Genomic DNA, 13132 nt, shown 5'->3' with positions numbered 1-13132 from the left:
TTGGCAGCTCCGAGCGCCCGCCGGGAGAGGATCCGCCGCCGCCCTAGGGCGGCTCGGGGGCTCCGCGTCTGCTGCTTGCCCCAACTGCGGGGAGCCGGAGCCTGGGAGCTGTGCGGCCCCTGGAGGTAGACCAGCTGCTCTCCCAGCGGCTGCAGAGACCGCTGGGCCCACTAAGTGTGCGCTCAGGCACCGGCAAAGCATGGGCACCAACATTTTTTCTCCTGGAAAGAAATTGGTATTTCAAAACACATTGATAACGTCAGCGCAGGAAATCTGAACTTTACTGGACATTTTCCCCCTTCCCATCTTACTAAGTAGGACCGTGCTTTTTGCAATCATTACGTGGGGGCAGGGTCCTGATCTGTTCAGGGCCTGTGCCTCCAAAGGGCTTGCTTGGCCTTGCAGCAGCCACTTACTAGTTAAACGATTATGGCCAAGTTGCTTTACCTCTCAGGGTCTCCTGAAAAATGCTGACAATAGTACTCACAAGGCAGGGCTGTCAGGAATACTAACAGGAGATATTGGAAGCCCCTGGCACGTGGTAGGTGCTCAATAAGGAGTGGGCATTGTTATGTTTTTAAGATTCAGAGGCAGCATGAGGTGTCTTGTTGCGCGTTCCTGTTACAGTCCCCTTGGGTCTATCGGAGCACTAGGGTCCTGTTATGTTTTGGACCTGAAGCGGGTCAACTTTGGCAAATCCGTTTCCTTAAGTGTAAGGTGCGGTAGGACTCATTATAGTGCAGGCGGAAGCAGGGGCAACGTGGGGAAAGATCGAAGCCTAGGGTCAGGCGTAGAAAGCACGGAAAAGAGAGAATCTGACTACGCCCCACCTCCTCTTATTCTCTCTCCTGGGACTACGGTTTCTTTTGTGTGAAACAAAAGATAAAACCTGTAAGTGGATGGTGCTTGCACGGGGGAGTAGGTAATAAACTCCGATACAAAATATGGAACGCTTCACGAATTTGCGTGTCATCCTTGCGCAGGGGCCATGCTAATCTTCTCTGTATCGTTCCAATTTTAGTATATGTGCTGCCGAAGCGAGCACGACTCCAAGGCTTTCTCAGCCAGTATATAAAGCTAGGAATACTAAGACTTTTACAATTATGGTAACTACACTCCGCGTTTTTCAAAATCCCAAAATATTCAAGGCGTTATGACCTCTTTTAAATAGTACACACGGTAATTATATCTTTGTGATTACGACCAAATTAAATCTAATTGTTTCCCTAAACCCCCAACATTTCGTATGCAAATGAAGGGACCATGGGAAATTGGCCCTCGGCCCGCCCGACCTCTGCGCGCCCCCGGAGGGCGCCGGGAACACGCTCGGTCACGTGGTGCGCGCGGCCCGCACGTCTGTTCCGCGCCGGCCCGGTTGGGCCCCCAGGGGCCGCGCGCGGGCTCCTCCGCGAACGCGGCGGCACAGTGGCCCCCGACTCTACGGGGGCGACACCAGGGCCTTTGGCTGGGGGGAAGGGGAGAAGTGATGCGCACGAGGGCCCCGCAGAAACCCGGTCGGGGACCCCGAATCGGCTGCGAGCAGCCGGTCGGGCCGTCCCCGCTCCAGGACCCGTGACCCGGGCCAGAGCTGGAACCAAGGACCGTGAACCGGAAGGGGCTGGGCAGGGTGGCCGAGGGCTGCAGCGCGGAAGCAGTGCTCGGGACCGCCGCCCGGGGCTGGGAGCCAAGGGCAAGGGGGAACGGGCCCGCTTTGGGGCCCAGGGTTTCCATAGTGTGACTCGGGGTGTGGCAGCCTGGGAAAGGTCACCGCGATTTGGTCCAGCACTGGGCCGGGCCCTTAACCCGAACCCTGTCCTTCCTCTCAATATGCAGGTTAGGAAACAAGCTCTAGTTGGTTACTCAAAGCCAAAATTGTCCTGCCAGTTGTGAAAGAAGTTGAGCTCTGGAGGCAAGTCTGGTTTCAAAAACCGATCATTTCCTCTTCACAGTGGAACTCGAGCGAGGAGAGATTTGGGACCAGGAGTGCCGCCTCCCTTCGCTCTTACCTAGACAATGCTCCCAAGGCCTTATCAGCTCAGACTTTCCTTCCTGCCTTCATTCCTTCACCAAATACCAAGCCCCTATGACGTCAGCGCTGGGGCTGCAGGGCCAACAAGCAGTGGTTTGTGTCCTGTGTGGTTGCATGGAGCTTCGGTTCCAGCAAGGGAGCCAGGCAGACATGTCAGAGCATTCTCAGTTCAGTGCTGAGACGGACCGGAAGGGAAGAACCTGGGGGATAGACGGTGACTGGGGCATGAAAGTGGGCAGGAGGGAAGGGGACATTTGAGCTGTCACTTGATATGGATGCAGCCCTGAGAGGACAGGGCAGACAGTACCAGGCAGAGGAAGACCTGGGAGCCACCCGAGTCCGTTCTCGGATCCGGGCAAGTCCTTCAGGAAGGACAGGCCACTGTGGAGGCGGGTGGTGTGCAGGGGCCCTGCTCTGGCTCAGCACTGTGAGCCTGACTCAAGCCATAGCCAGGGAGCACCTGGCCTGGCCTTTGGGGACCTTGGAGCCCCTCCCCCCACCTGTCTTCAGTGAAATGGGAATCAGGTGCAGGCTGCCCCACTTCTCATCTGACCTCTCTCTAAATAAGCAGTAAGCAAACACAAACCTCAGAATGCTAATATGGCCTTTATTGAGCGAAAAGAGCTAATTTGGGCAATGATGTTTCCCTCAGATTTACAAAAGGGAATTGCAAATAACCGAAAAGCGTATTAGCATTGATGGGAGATGATGCTAATCTTCAATTAGCATCCACGTTTTTATTCATTTATTTAGAAGAAGAGCCTTTTCGTCACAGTCGATGCGCACACGTGTCACGGTGACAAGGACATTGCGTGGGTTCATAACTGCCTTATTGCAAAAACCAGCAGGAGATGGACCAGGTTGTTCACCATTTCCGGCTACACGAGCGTGTGTTATTTTGAGCCAGCGGTGGGGTTTTTTGGTGTTTTTCTTATTGAGCAAATGTAGCACAGAGGAGCGATGCCTGAGTTCTCGCTTCCTTTCCTTCCTCCATCTGCCTTTGTGACCTTGCCCAATTCCCTGGACCTCTCTGGTCCTGTTTTATCTTCTGCAAAGTGACAAAACTGCCCTGGAGATGATCTTTCACATCTCTCTCAGCTTTGACATGCTGTGATTTTTTTTTTTTTTTTTTGGTAACTGGGTAACTGAAGGACTTTTTTTTTGAGACTATAATTAGCAAGATGTAAACATTCAACGCTTTCTGTTTTCTATTTTAGAAGGATGGAGAATTCTGATCATCCTTGGGGCACAGAAGACCCCCGAGAACAGTCCACAGAGGCTGCCGTGGACCGAGGGTCTGGGACCTGAGCAACCCTGCAGCACATGCCCCTGAACCCCGAAGGCCCAGCGTGGAGGAAGGGGGAGGTAGGGGTGAGAGGGACGGAAGTGGATTGCACGTGACATGAAGGTGGAGGACAGGCAGGTGGAGGGACTCAGTGCGGACAGAACCAAGGGGATCCTGCCCCCTGGAGACCCCATGCGGATGGACAGTAAAAGGCAAGGAGTATGTGTCCCCACGGGTGCACGGTCTCAGAGCTGCAGGGGACCCCGGCTCCTGCTGGCCCTCAGAGCTGTTGTCACCCCTCTACTCTGAGACCAGAGGTGGCCTGAGTCCCGACAGTCTTCGTGCCTGTCCTGGGCTGTACAACTTCTAGAGCTGCAGAGTGGTTCCTTCAGTCCTGTCTGACGTGGAGAGACATCTGAGTGCGAGAGATCGGAGCCAACTTTACATTTTGATAAATGAAGACATGGGCTTGTTTCATATGGAAAACATGTCAGTGAAGACAGGAGATCTTAGGGTTCTCTAACGTTATTAGAGTATTTCCCCTGAAGCCTGGGAGCATTGAGTGTTTCCATATGTCGGTCATTTGAAATAAGAAGGGCCAGGGATTCGCCTCAATCCCACCAGAGGGAGGAAGAAGCAGGGGTGTAGAGAAGCAGCCAAGGCCGCCTCCTCTGTGCTGGGGACCCTGGAGATGAAGGGGCATTGGCGGCATCCAGGCGTTTGCCAGAATTGTAGGGCAGGGAAGTGCTGAGTTCACAGGCCTGGCCCAGACTCTCCTAAGGCCCCAGACACAGAATGGGGCGACGGGAGGGAGGGGTCTGGGTGTGGAGAAGGACCCACCCCTCAGGCCCTACAAATCCCTTTGAGCAGTGGCTGCTCTGACTTAAAACCTTGTTCTCATAAGATCTCTTTTGAAGTTGGCTCTCCCACCTAATCACTCCAGTGTCAGTGAGTCTTTCCATACTTCTGTCTTTGCCTCTCAGGAAAGAAAGCCAGCGGTGGGGGGAGGGGCAGGTAGAACAAGGTCTGTGCGTGCGGACAGCTCAGAGGGTGGCCTCAGGGAGGAGGCAGGGTCAGCTGTGGCAAGAGGCAGTCTCTCTTTCCAGGCCCCCTAATCCCTGTGTGCTGGGAGCCCTTGCTCTCGGGCTTGGCTCCTGCTGTGGTTAGAGCCCTTCTAATCCTTCCCAGATGCCTGACCCCAGTGCTGCCCTGTAATCCTGCCCCTTCCCAGCTTGCATTTGGAGGGGGTTGGGGACCACAGCCCAGGCCACACTTTTCACTCTCTCCCAGATCTCTTTTCTGCACCCGGAGCTTTGTAAACATCTGGCCATTTCTCCACCTGTAGGATGGTGACTGTGCTGGGTGCCCAGCGGGGGGGCTGTTTGACAGTAACCGCAGGGCTGATGGGAGCACCTGAGAGGAGCGGCTTCGTGGGAAGTGTTGGGACTAGGCCCTGGGTGTGTGGGAGCTCACGGTAGGTATGCAGATACTCCATGTAGGGGCGCCTGGGTGGGGCAGTCAGTTAAGCGTCTGACTCTTGGTTCCAGCTGGGGTCGTGGTGTTCAGGTGGAGGGGTCGGGCCCCGAGCTCAGCACGGAGTCTACTTCAGATTCTTCCTCCCTCTCCCTCTGCCCCTTCGGCTTGTGCTCTTTCTAAAAGGAATAATAATAAAAGAACAAACCCTCAGCGTATAACCACTTCCTTACTCTTCTTTGGTCTTTAATTTTGCAACCCTCTGGACGAATCAAACTTTTTAAAAAGTGAAACTAGCTCGTCTTTTTAAAGCTACTGCAAGGACTGTTTCTTCACTACGAGAACATTTTAGATTTCAGTCGTAGTAGCTCCTTTTCTTCGTTTTCTCCCCCACCCCTCCTTTTCGTAGCTGCCATGAGGACTGTTTTCGCCCAGAGGGCTTCAGTGCTTTGGGTCTGACGTGGAAAGCCCTGGTTGCGGCCGTGTCTCCGGGAGGGGACGGCACGCAGGCTCACTCTTGTTCACTGAGCTTAGCGTGAATCCTTGCCCTTTCTTCTGAAGTTCTGTTTCCTTTTCGTGGCTCAGAGGTAAGCACAGGAGCGTGTTGTTCCTCTTTTGCGCGTGGGGAAAACCTAGGCCTGGAGTGGAAAGTGACCCTGCTAGTCAGCGACACTGGAATTTACTCCCAGATCTCTCTGGCTCCAAGGGCTCACTTTGCACCCACATGGAGTAAAGGAGTCCCAGTGGAGGGTTCTGGGAGCCTCTCCCTCTCTGGCCGCCCTCCCTGGAGTCCAGACACCCCACCCCCACCCCCAGGTCACACTGACAGCCGCTGTGGTACAGGGAGCTGTACCTTCTTGGAGCTAAGAAGGGCCATATTTACGAGGGCCAGCAGTCAGCCTCAGTTTCCTCCCCTCTAAGATGGAAGTGAGGATTTCCCTGCTCGCTTTACAGGGTCATGAGGCCCAGTGGGAAATCCCACTCTAAAGTGCTAGGTGGCAAAAGGTAGGACAGTGGTCTCGCCAGGCACCCATCCCAGCCTCGGGCAGTAAAATGCTTCCCTTACCTGGGGAGCGAGGCATCTGTGCCTCGGGAACAGACCTAGAGAAGAGGAGCACCAAGATGAACCATTACATTGTATTAATATTTTCACACCACTTAACTCTCATTAAAATGTACTTTGCTGAATTTAATATGTGATTTCAAATGACACAACATATTAAGTGCTTAATATACTAGAAATTATGAAACTATTATAGTCGATGCCATATGAAATAATTAGACTGAATTAAACTTTAGCAGCCAAGTGAAGGAAAGACTTCAACTTAGAATGTCTTAAAGGAGCTTAAGCCACCACTGTAATCCCCCAAATAAACGTCCAGAAATTAGGATCTTTATATAAAAATTGAAACTGAGTCTGGACTTACACCCAGCTCTTCTGGGCTTCACTGCTGCCGAGCGTTGCTAGCCTTGGGGATGTGGGGGGTCCCCGGCACCCACCCCAGGCCAGGGCCTCAGGGTCAGGGCGTCGGTGGCCTCTCCCCTGGGGCCTGGCTGGGGCAGGGGGTGACTCGAGTGGCTTGAGTAAGGAGTAAGGTCTTCTGCCGAAGGGACAGATCAGTCTTCGTCGCCCCAGTTTAGCTTATTGTCAAAGAATTAAAACACACTCACCTTCGCTTCGTTTCTAGCAGGCGTTTTGTATGCATTTTTCTCTTTTTGTCCGCACAATACATGCGTGTTGGGGTGCCTGGGTGGCTCGTCAGTGCAGTGTCTGCCTTCGGCTCAGGTCATAGGTCATGATCCCAGGGTCCTAGGATTGACCCCGCATCAGGCTCCCTGCTCAGTGGGGAGCCTGCTTCTTCCTCGGCCTCTCCCCCTGCTTGTGCTCTCTCTTTCTCTCTGTCAAATAAATAAGTAAAATCTTTAAAACAAAACAAAACAATACCTGCATGTTATAGGTCACCATGTTCAGATGAGGAAACAGGCTCAGAAAGATCGAGTGAATCATCCAAGGCCTTACAATCAGAATCCGTAGTGTCCACCCCTACGTCACACATGGCTGCCTCAGCGTGTGCGCGTGCGTGTGTGCGTGCGTGTGTGCGTGCGTGTGTGCGTGCGTGTGCGGGCATATGCATGTGTACATCACTTCCTATTTTAGTGATGATTCAAGAACCAAACACAATTGGTGACTAACATAATATAATAAAAAAATAAAAAAAAAAGAACCAGACACATTAATCTGCTAACTGGCAGTGACCTATGACCTGTGACTTTATTCACAAGGAGGGCAGGGGCTGTGACATGAGAGTCTCACTTTAAACAGGATGTGGCCTACCTGACTTACACAGGATGCTCTCTGTGAGTATTTGCTGCTAATTCAATTCAAAAAAGAACAAATTCAGGGGCGCCTAGGTGGCTCGGTTGGTCAAATGTCCAACTCTTGATTTTGGCTCAGGTGGTGACTTCAGGGCTGTGAGATCAAGGCTCCGTGACGGACGTGGAGCCTGCTTAACATTCTCGATCTCTCTCGCTCTCTCTGCCCCTCCCCCCACCTATCTCTCCTTTCCTCTCTCTGAAAAAAAACAAAAACAAAAAGAATGAATTCATTACTTTCTGAGTATCCTGACATGTGTCTACGAGTAGCTGTCATAAAAAAGATGACTTCTTATAAAGAATAAGGAATACTTTTTTATCATAAGGAATATTAATTTCTTAGCTATTTGAGATGCCATGTCTCAATTACTCATAGCTGTGTGAAAATACTGACCCAATGGGCTGTTTGATAAATATAAATTTGAGTGTAGAGACTTAAATATATTATCATTTACTTACCAGCAAAAATAATTTTAAGCAGGAAAATTTAGCCCAAGCAAACATGTTTATGATTAACCAAAAACATGTACTTTTTGTAAGTATCGGGCTCCGGTTCTGCCTCATATAATAGAAAACCAAATCACTCATGCTTTAAGATGACAGAGGTTAATTTCTCTGTTGCGAGACAAGTTGTCTTTCAAGGTCTGGTCTGATGGCTCTGCTGTGTCACAGAGCTGGCTCTTTCATCGTTTAGGGCAACAACTCATGGTCCCAAGTTGCTGTTGGAGCCGCAAGTTCCAGGCATCAGGAAAGAGGAAGGCAGGAAAAGCCCAGCGTGCATATTCCTGCCCTGAACAAAGTCTGAAACTAAGAAAGAAGAGAATGGTAATGAATGGGCAGTGGGTGGTCCTTGGCATACCTCCCGGCACTCAGGTAGCAGCCGGTAAACGGCACCCTACTTCCTTTCTGCAGAGCATCAAGAAGGGGGAAGGGAAGTAATACTTACTAAGAGCATGCAGGATTCCAGGGACCATGCTGGACATGTGCACATCATCTCATTCAATTATCATAATCCTGGGAGTGAGGCCGAGCAACAGATCAGGTAGGAAGAGAGGCTACAACTGGAGGGGTGGGGGTGAAGTTCTGTCCACAGGTGGCGGTGGGAATTTGGAGGGGGGAGTTGGAATGCTTGCATGAGGAGCCCAGAGACTTCTGAGAAGGAAAGGAGGAAGCTCCCAGCCTTGCTCTCCTAGAGTCAAGTTACTACAAATGTGTGGGGTGACATGGATGGTAGGAACCAAAGTCCAGTGGCAGGAAAGTGGTAACTGTGCCCTTAAAATAAAATTGCCATGAGCATTGTAGAAAGCGAAGAGATTAAAAGATTAAAAAGATAACTTAAAACTGGTAAAACTTGGATGGGCATTTCACAAAACGGGAGCTTCAGGCATCCCACGTGAAAGCATACCCAACTCCCTTAGTCATCAGGGAAATGCAAAATAGACTACCTCCCGGTTAACATGGACAAGTCTGAGGATACCAAGTGTAGCTGGGGAAGTAGACCGATGACGATAGGAGAGTCTGGGGCTGGAGCGAGGAGAAACTGGTGCAACCACTTCAGAAAACTGTTTCCATAGCTTCGAAAGCTGAAGATAAACTTTCCCCTATGAGTCAGTTGTTGCATTGCCAGCTCTAAACCCTGCAGAAACTCATGTGCACCAAGTTACAGGCAAAAGAATGTTCAAAGCAGCATTATCTGTAATGGCCCCAGTCAAGTGCTGATCCACGGGAGATTGGATCAATATCTTATGCTGTCCTCATGCTTTGCAGGACTGAAAATCATATGCTTATGAAAATGAGCAAACTACGTTACATTCAGGGTCATGGGCTGAAATGTATGCCTCCCCCATTCATATGTTCAAATCCTAACCCCCCTATTTCAGGGTGTGGCCATATTTGGAGACAGAGTCTTCACATATGGATGGGCCCTAAGCCAATATGAAGATGTCCTTATGCAAAGAGGAAATTCAGACAGTGACACGTGCAGGGGGAAGACAGTGTGAAGACTCAGGGAGAAGGCAGCCACCTACAAGCCGAGGAAAGAGCCCTGGAACTAGGCGATAGGTATTTATCACTGAAATTATGTCAAATATTAATTTATTTGTGCATGAGGGGCAGGATTTTCATTTTTTAAAAAGATTTTATTTATTTGAGAGAGAGAGCAAGGATGAGAGAGAGGGAGCACAGATGGGGGGAGGACCGAGGGTGAGGGATGAGCAGACTCCCTGCTGAGCAGGGAGCCCTGATGCAGGGCTCGATTGCAGGACCCTGGGATCATGACCTGAGCTGAAGGCAGACGCTTAACCGACTGAGCCATCCAGACATCCCCAGGATTTGCACTTTATTGACCACTCTATCTCCAATGCCTAAAATACTGTTTGGCACACAGTAAGTGCTCAGTAAATACTCACAGAGTTACAGAGATCAGAGTGTTCTGTAGTGCCCGACACCTAGAAGGCACTCAATAAATGCTCGTTTCCCTTCCCTTTTAGCTGAGACCCACCCACCCACATTTCCTGCAGCTGAACTCAACCGCTCCCTCCCCAACCTGGGACTGAGGAAATGCCCACAGCTCACCCCTGCCGATCATTAGCCACGTTTCACCGTAGGTAATGGCAGAGGCTGTCCCGGGGCTGGGATCTCCTGCGTGATGACGCCTCATCCCGGACCACTGCTTTCCCTTGGACCCAGTGTGACCCGTTTCATCTGGCTTCTCCCCATTCCCCTGCCACGGGTCACAGCCTCTTCCCCTCAGATGGCTCGGCTACCCCTGGATGGCCCAGGCTCTGCGGGCTGACAGCACGTCGGGCATGTGGTAGTTTCTGCCCTCTGTAGTTCATTGTTACGGTGCAGAGCGAGGCCCGGCACACCGGCCACAAAGCCTCCTCTCATGCCTCCATCAGCATTCATTGCTGCCTGTCCCTGTTCTTACCACCCCGTTCCTATATCTAGTGCTTATTTTCTTTGCCTTGTATTAAAGTTAGTGGTTTATTTCCTTGCATCCCCCGCCCCGCTCACCAGACCCTGAGCGCCTCCCCAGGACAAGGGGCCAGACTTTCTTCGTTATTGTCGTCCTGGCGTCAGCATAGCACCTGATGTTAATACACCCATTTCTCCCAAAAAGCTTCTACTATTACCAACAATAGGATTTTCAAGTTGCTGTAGATGGCATTAGATAAACCTTCTTTGGTATACCATCTCCAAACTTCCCAATTTAAAAGCTAATTAAGACACAGAAAAAGAAAAAAAAGAAAGAAAAAAAAACCCCAAACAACTCAGAACCTTTCAGAAAAAGTGCCAAACTGTTGGCAGGAGTCTGGGAGGAATTTTCCCTAATGACCGAGGGGGCCGGGCAGGCAGAGTGGCTCGGACGGTGGCCCGAGCATGCCTTGCCTTGGAAACTGACCCAGGACCTCCAGATGGAAAGCCTGCAGGGGGAAGGTGTGACCCTCACTCGCTGTTCGGGGTGGCTCCGGCAGGATCGCGGGGCAGCACCTCTTGTCCTGCAGGGACAGCTCTCCGAGGCTGTCACTGTCCCCGCTGCGCCCTTCCATGAGATGTGTCTGCCCACATCCGTAGACGGGCACTCGGCTCCTAGGAGGCCGGGAGCAGAGCGGGACTGGTGACGGGCCGTCCAGACGGCGAGCTGGTCTACCGCACCCGCACCACGAACAGTACGGCTCTCGTCGGCTGGACTTCACACCCAGTCCCGCAGATGTATCGGACTCACTCACTTGTACTGATCCACTTGGAGGGCCTTTGGCTCTCCGTCGGGAGAGGAGAATACCTTTGTATTCATTCTGACACGTTGGGTCTTCTTTTCTTGTTTGGGCTTTGTTCTCATATTTTGGCCTATGTCTTCTCTTTTTTATATTCCTTTTGTTGTTGTTGTGTTTTTGTTTTGTTTTGTTTTGGCCTTCTGTGATATGCACCATGTTATATTTGTTTTTGTCTTCTGTGATTTGGAAAGCATACAGCCTATTGTTTTAATCCTTCGACACTTTCAAGATTGTAAAACATTTCCTTGAATCTACATTTCTCTGTCAGATTCCAGATATATCCGTCGTTTCTGCTTCTGTTACCAGAGAAGCCGAGGAGCTCCCCGCTTGTCTGCCTCCCCTCAGAGGCTCAGATGATCGTATCTCTCTTCTCAAAGACTACATAGGTCTTCTTTTTTTATTTTTTAAAGATTTTATTCATTCATTTGACAGAGAGAAAAAGCGAGCGTGTGCACAAGCAGGGGGAGCGGCAGAGGGAGAGGGAGAAGCAGACTCCCCACTGAGCAGGGAGCCCGATGCGGGGCTCGATCCCAGGACCCTGGGAACACGACCTGAGCCGAAGGCAGATGCTTAACCACTTGAGCCACCCAGGCGCCCCCATAGGTCTTCTTTTTTTGAACATTGGTTATGAATTTCATGTTCACATGTTAACACTGCTTATAAAGATTTACGTTGAATTCTGTAAATTGAAGTGGTCTCCACATATACCGAACGTTCCAGTTACTATGGCCGCACAAATTACCCCAAAACGGAATGGCTTCAAACAGCAACCCCTTACTATCTCTTGCGGTTTCTGTGCATGGGGAAGTTAGATTACGGCAAGGAAGGCTTGTCTCTCCTCTGCAATGTCTGAGGCCTCAGCAGGAAGACTTAAAAGCTGGAGTGTCTAGCTTGGTTTCATCATCTGAGGTATGCTTGGTGCTGGCTGTCACCCCGCTGGGGACCTGGCCGGGGCTGTTCGACAGAACTCCCACACATGGCCTCTCCTGTAGTCTGGCCATCCTCACGATATAGGGGCTGAGTTCCAAGGGCCAGTGTCCCCAGAGACAGAGAGAGAGAGAGCCAGGGGGAAGCCATATTGCCCTTCATGACCAAATCTCAGAAATCATTCAGTCGCTTCTGCTGTATCCAGTGGTTGGGGCCGCTACAAACATCCGCCTAAATTCAATAGAAGTGTGTCAACATCACCCTGTAAGATGAGGATGTGGGATGCTCACACGTATGCACACGTGTACATATATGTACATATACATACATACATACATGTTGGCGTGATCATGTTTGAAAAATACAATGAGCCACACCGCATTTCCTTAAATTCTTTTTTTTTTTTTTTATTTGAGAGAGAGAGAGTGCGCACGAGCCTGGGGTCGGGGTTGAGGAGGGGCAGAGGGAGAGAGAGACTCTTAAGCAGGCTCCACACTGGAGCCCTGGCAGGGTTCGATCTCATGACCCTGAGATCATGACCCGAGACACAATCAAGAGGCAGATGCTTAACCGACTGAGCCACTCAGGCGCCCCAATTTCCTTGAATTCTTGATTTTGATTTATGTTTCAGGCAGTTGGGAGTAGGTATTTGAGAAATTCTTTCAGGAAACGTGCATAAGTGAATATCTGAAATCATCCAGAGAGTCGTAACATGTGGCATGTGAAACTGCCATTTCCTTTTTTCATTTTAAAAATTATAAAAGTAATACAAGTACATGGTAAATAATTCAAATGTTGCAAAAAATGAAAATCCTTCATAGCTTTAATATGCCAGAGATAAACACTGTTAACAGTTTGGTATTTATTCCTGTACATTTTTCTATATACATTTTAGCATATGTTATTATTACTCTCAGGTGGGATGGTATTATCCATATTGTTTTTTCGCTTGCTTGAAGGAGGGCATTCCCTTTCTACTCCACTTTTCTAAGTGAACAGTGAGTGTTTCCTCTTGTCAGTCACGGGTAGCCTGACCAGCTGGATCTGGTATATTCATATCTGAGATGTGGAGCCCAACAGGGCTTGAACTCACGACCCTGAGATCGAGACCTGAGCTGAGATCAAGGGTCTCACCCTTAACTGACTGAGCCACCCAGTCACCCCGCAATATTTTAAAAATCAAGTAGGCTCCACACCTATCCTGGGGCTTGAACTCATGACCCTGAGATCAAGAATCACATGCTCTACCCGCTGAGCCAGCCAGGTGCC

The 13132-nt window shown here is 50.4% G+C and overlaps 2 long non-coding RNA genes and 1 other non-coding gene across 5 annotated transcripts; 1 reads left to right on the top strand and 2 right to left on the bottom strand.

The window, feature by feature from the left end:
* Positions 1-938: 938 nt before the first annotated feature.
* Positions 939-1045, bottom strand: LOC121105607. Its single transcript, XR_005838216.1, has one exon. It is a non-coding gene; the product is annotated as a U6 spliceosomal RNA (small nuclear RNA).
* Positions 1046-4834: 3789 nt separating this feature from the next.
* Positions 4835-6604, bottom strand: LOC121105549. The gene is made up of 3 exons (XR_005838142.1): positions 6459-6604; positions 5854-5888; positions 4835-4966 (listed from the first exon to the last, which is right to left on the bottom strand). It is a non-coding gene; the product is annotated as an uncharacterized LOC121105549 (long non-coding RNA).
* On the top strand, positions 4965-11402 carry LOC103679051. 3 transcript variants are annotated; one of them, XR_572822.2, is made up of 4 exons: positions 4965-5374; positions 7855-7985; positions 8073-8202; positions 11369-11402. It is a non-coding gene; the product is annotated as an uncharacterized LOC103679051 (long non-coding RNA). The 3 variants fall into 3 exon arrangements; XR_005838141.1 differs by lacking the exon at positions 11369-11402 and adding an exon at positions 9422-10651; XR_572821.2 differs by lacking the exon at positions 11369-11402 and adding an exon at positions 9041-10651.
* Positions 11403-13132: the final 1730 nt, after the last annotated feature.

The sequence above is a fragment of the Ursus maritimus genome, unplaced genomic scaffold, assembly GCF_017311325.1.
Source record: "Ursus maritimus isolate PB19 unplaced genomic scaffold, ASM1731132v1 scaffold_27, whole genome shotgun sequence".
Lineage (NCBI taxonomy): Eukaryota > Metazoa > Chordata > Mammalia > Carnivora > Ursidae > Ursus > Ursus maritimus.
Note: the sequence above shows the minus strand (reverse complement) of the source record. Positions and strands in the feature narration are given on the sequence as shown.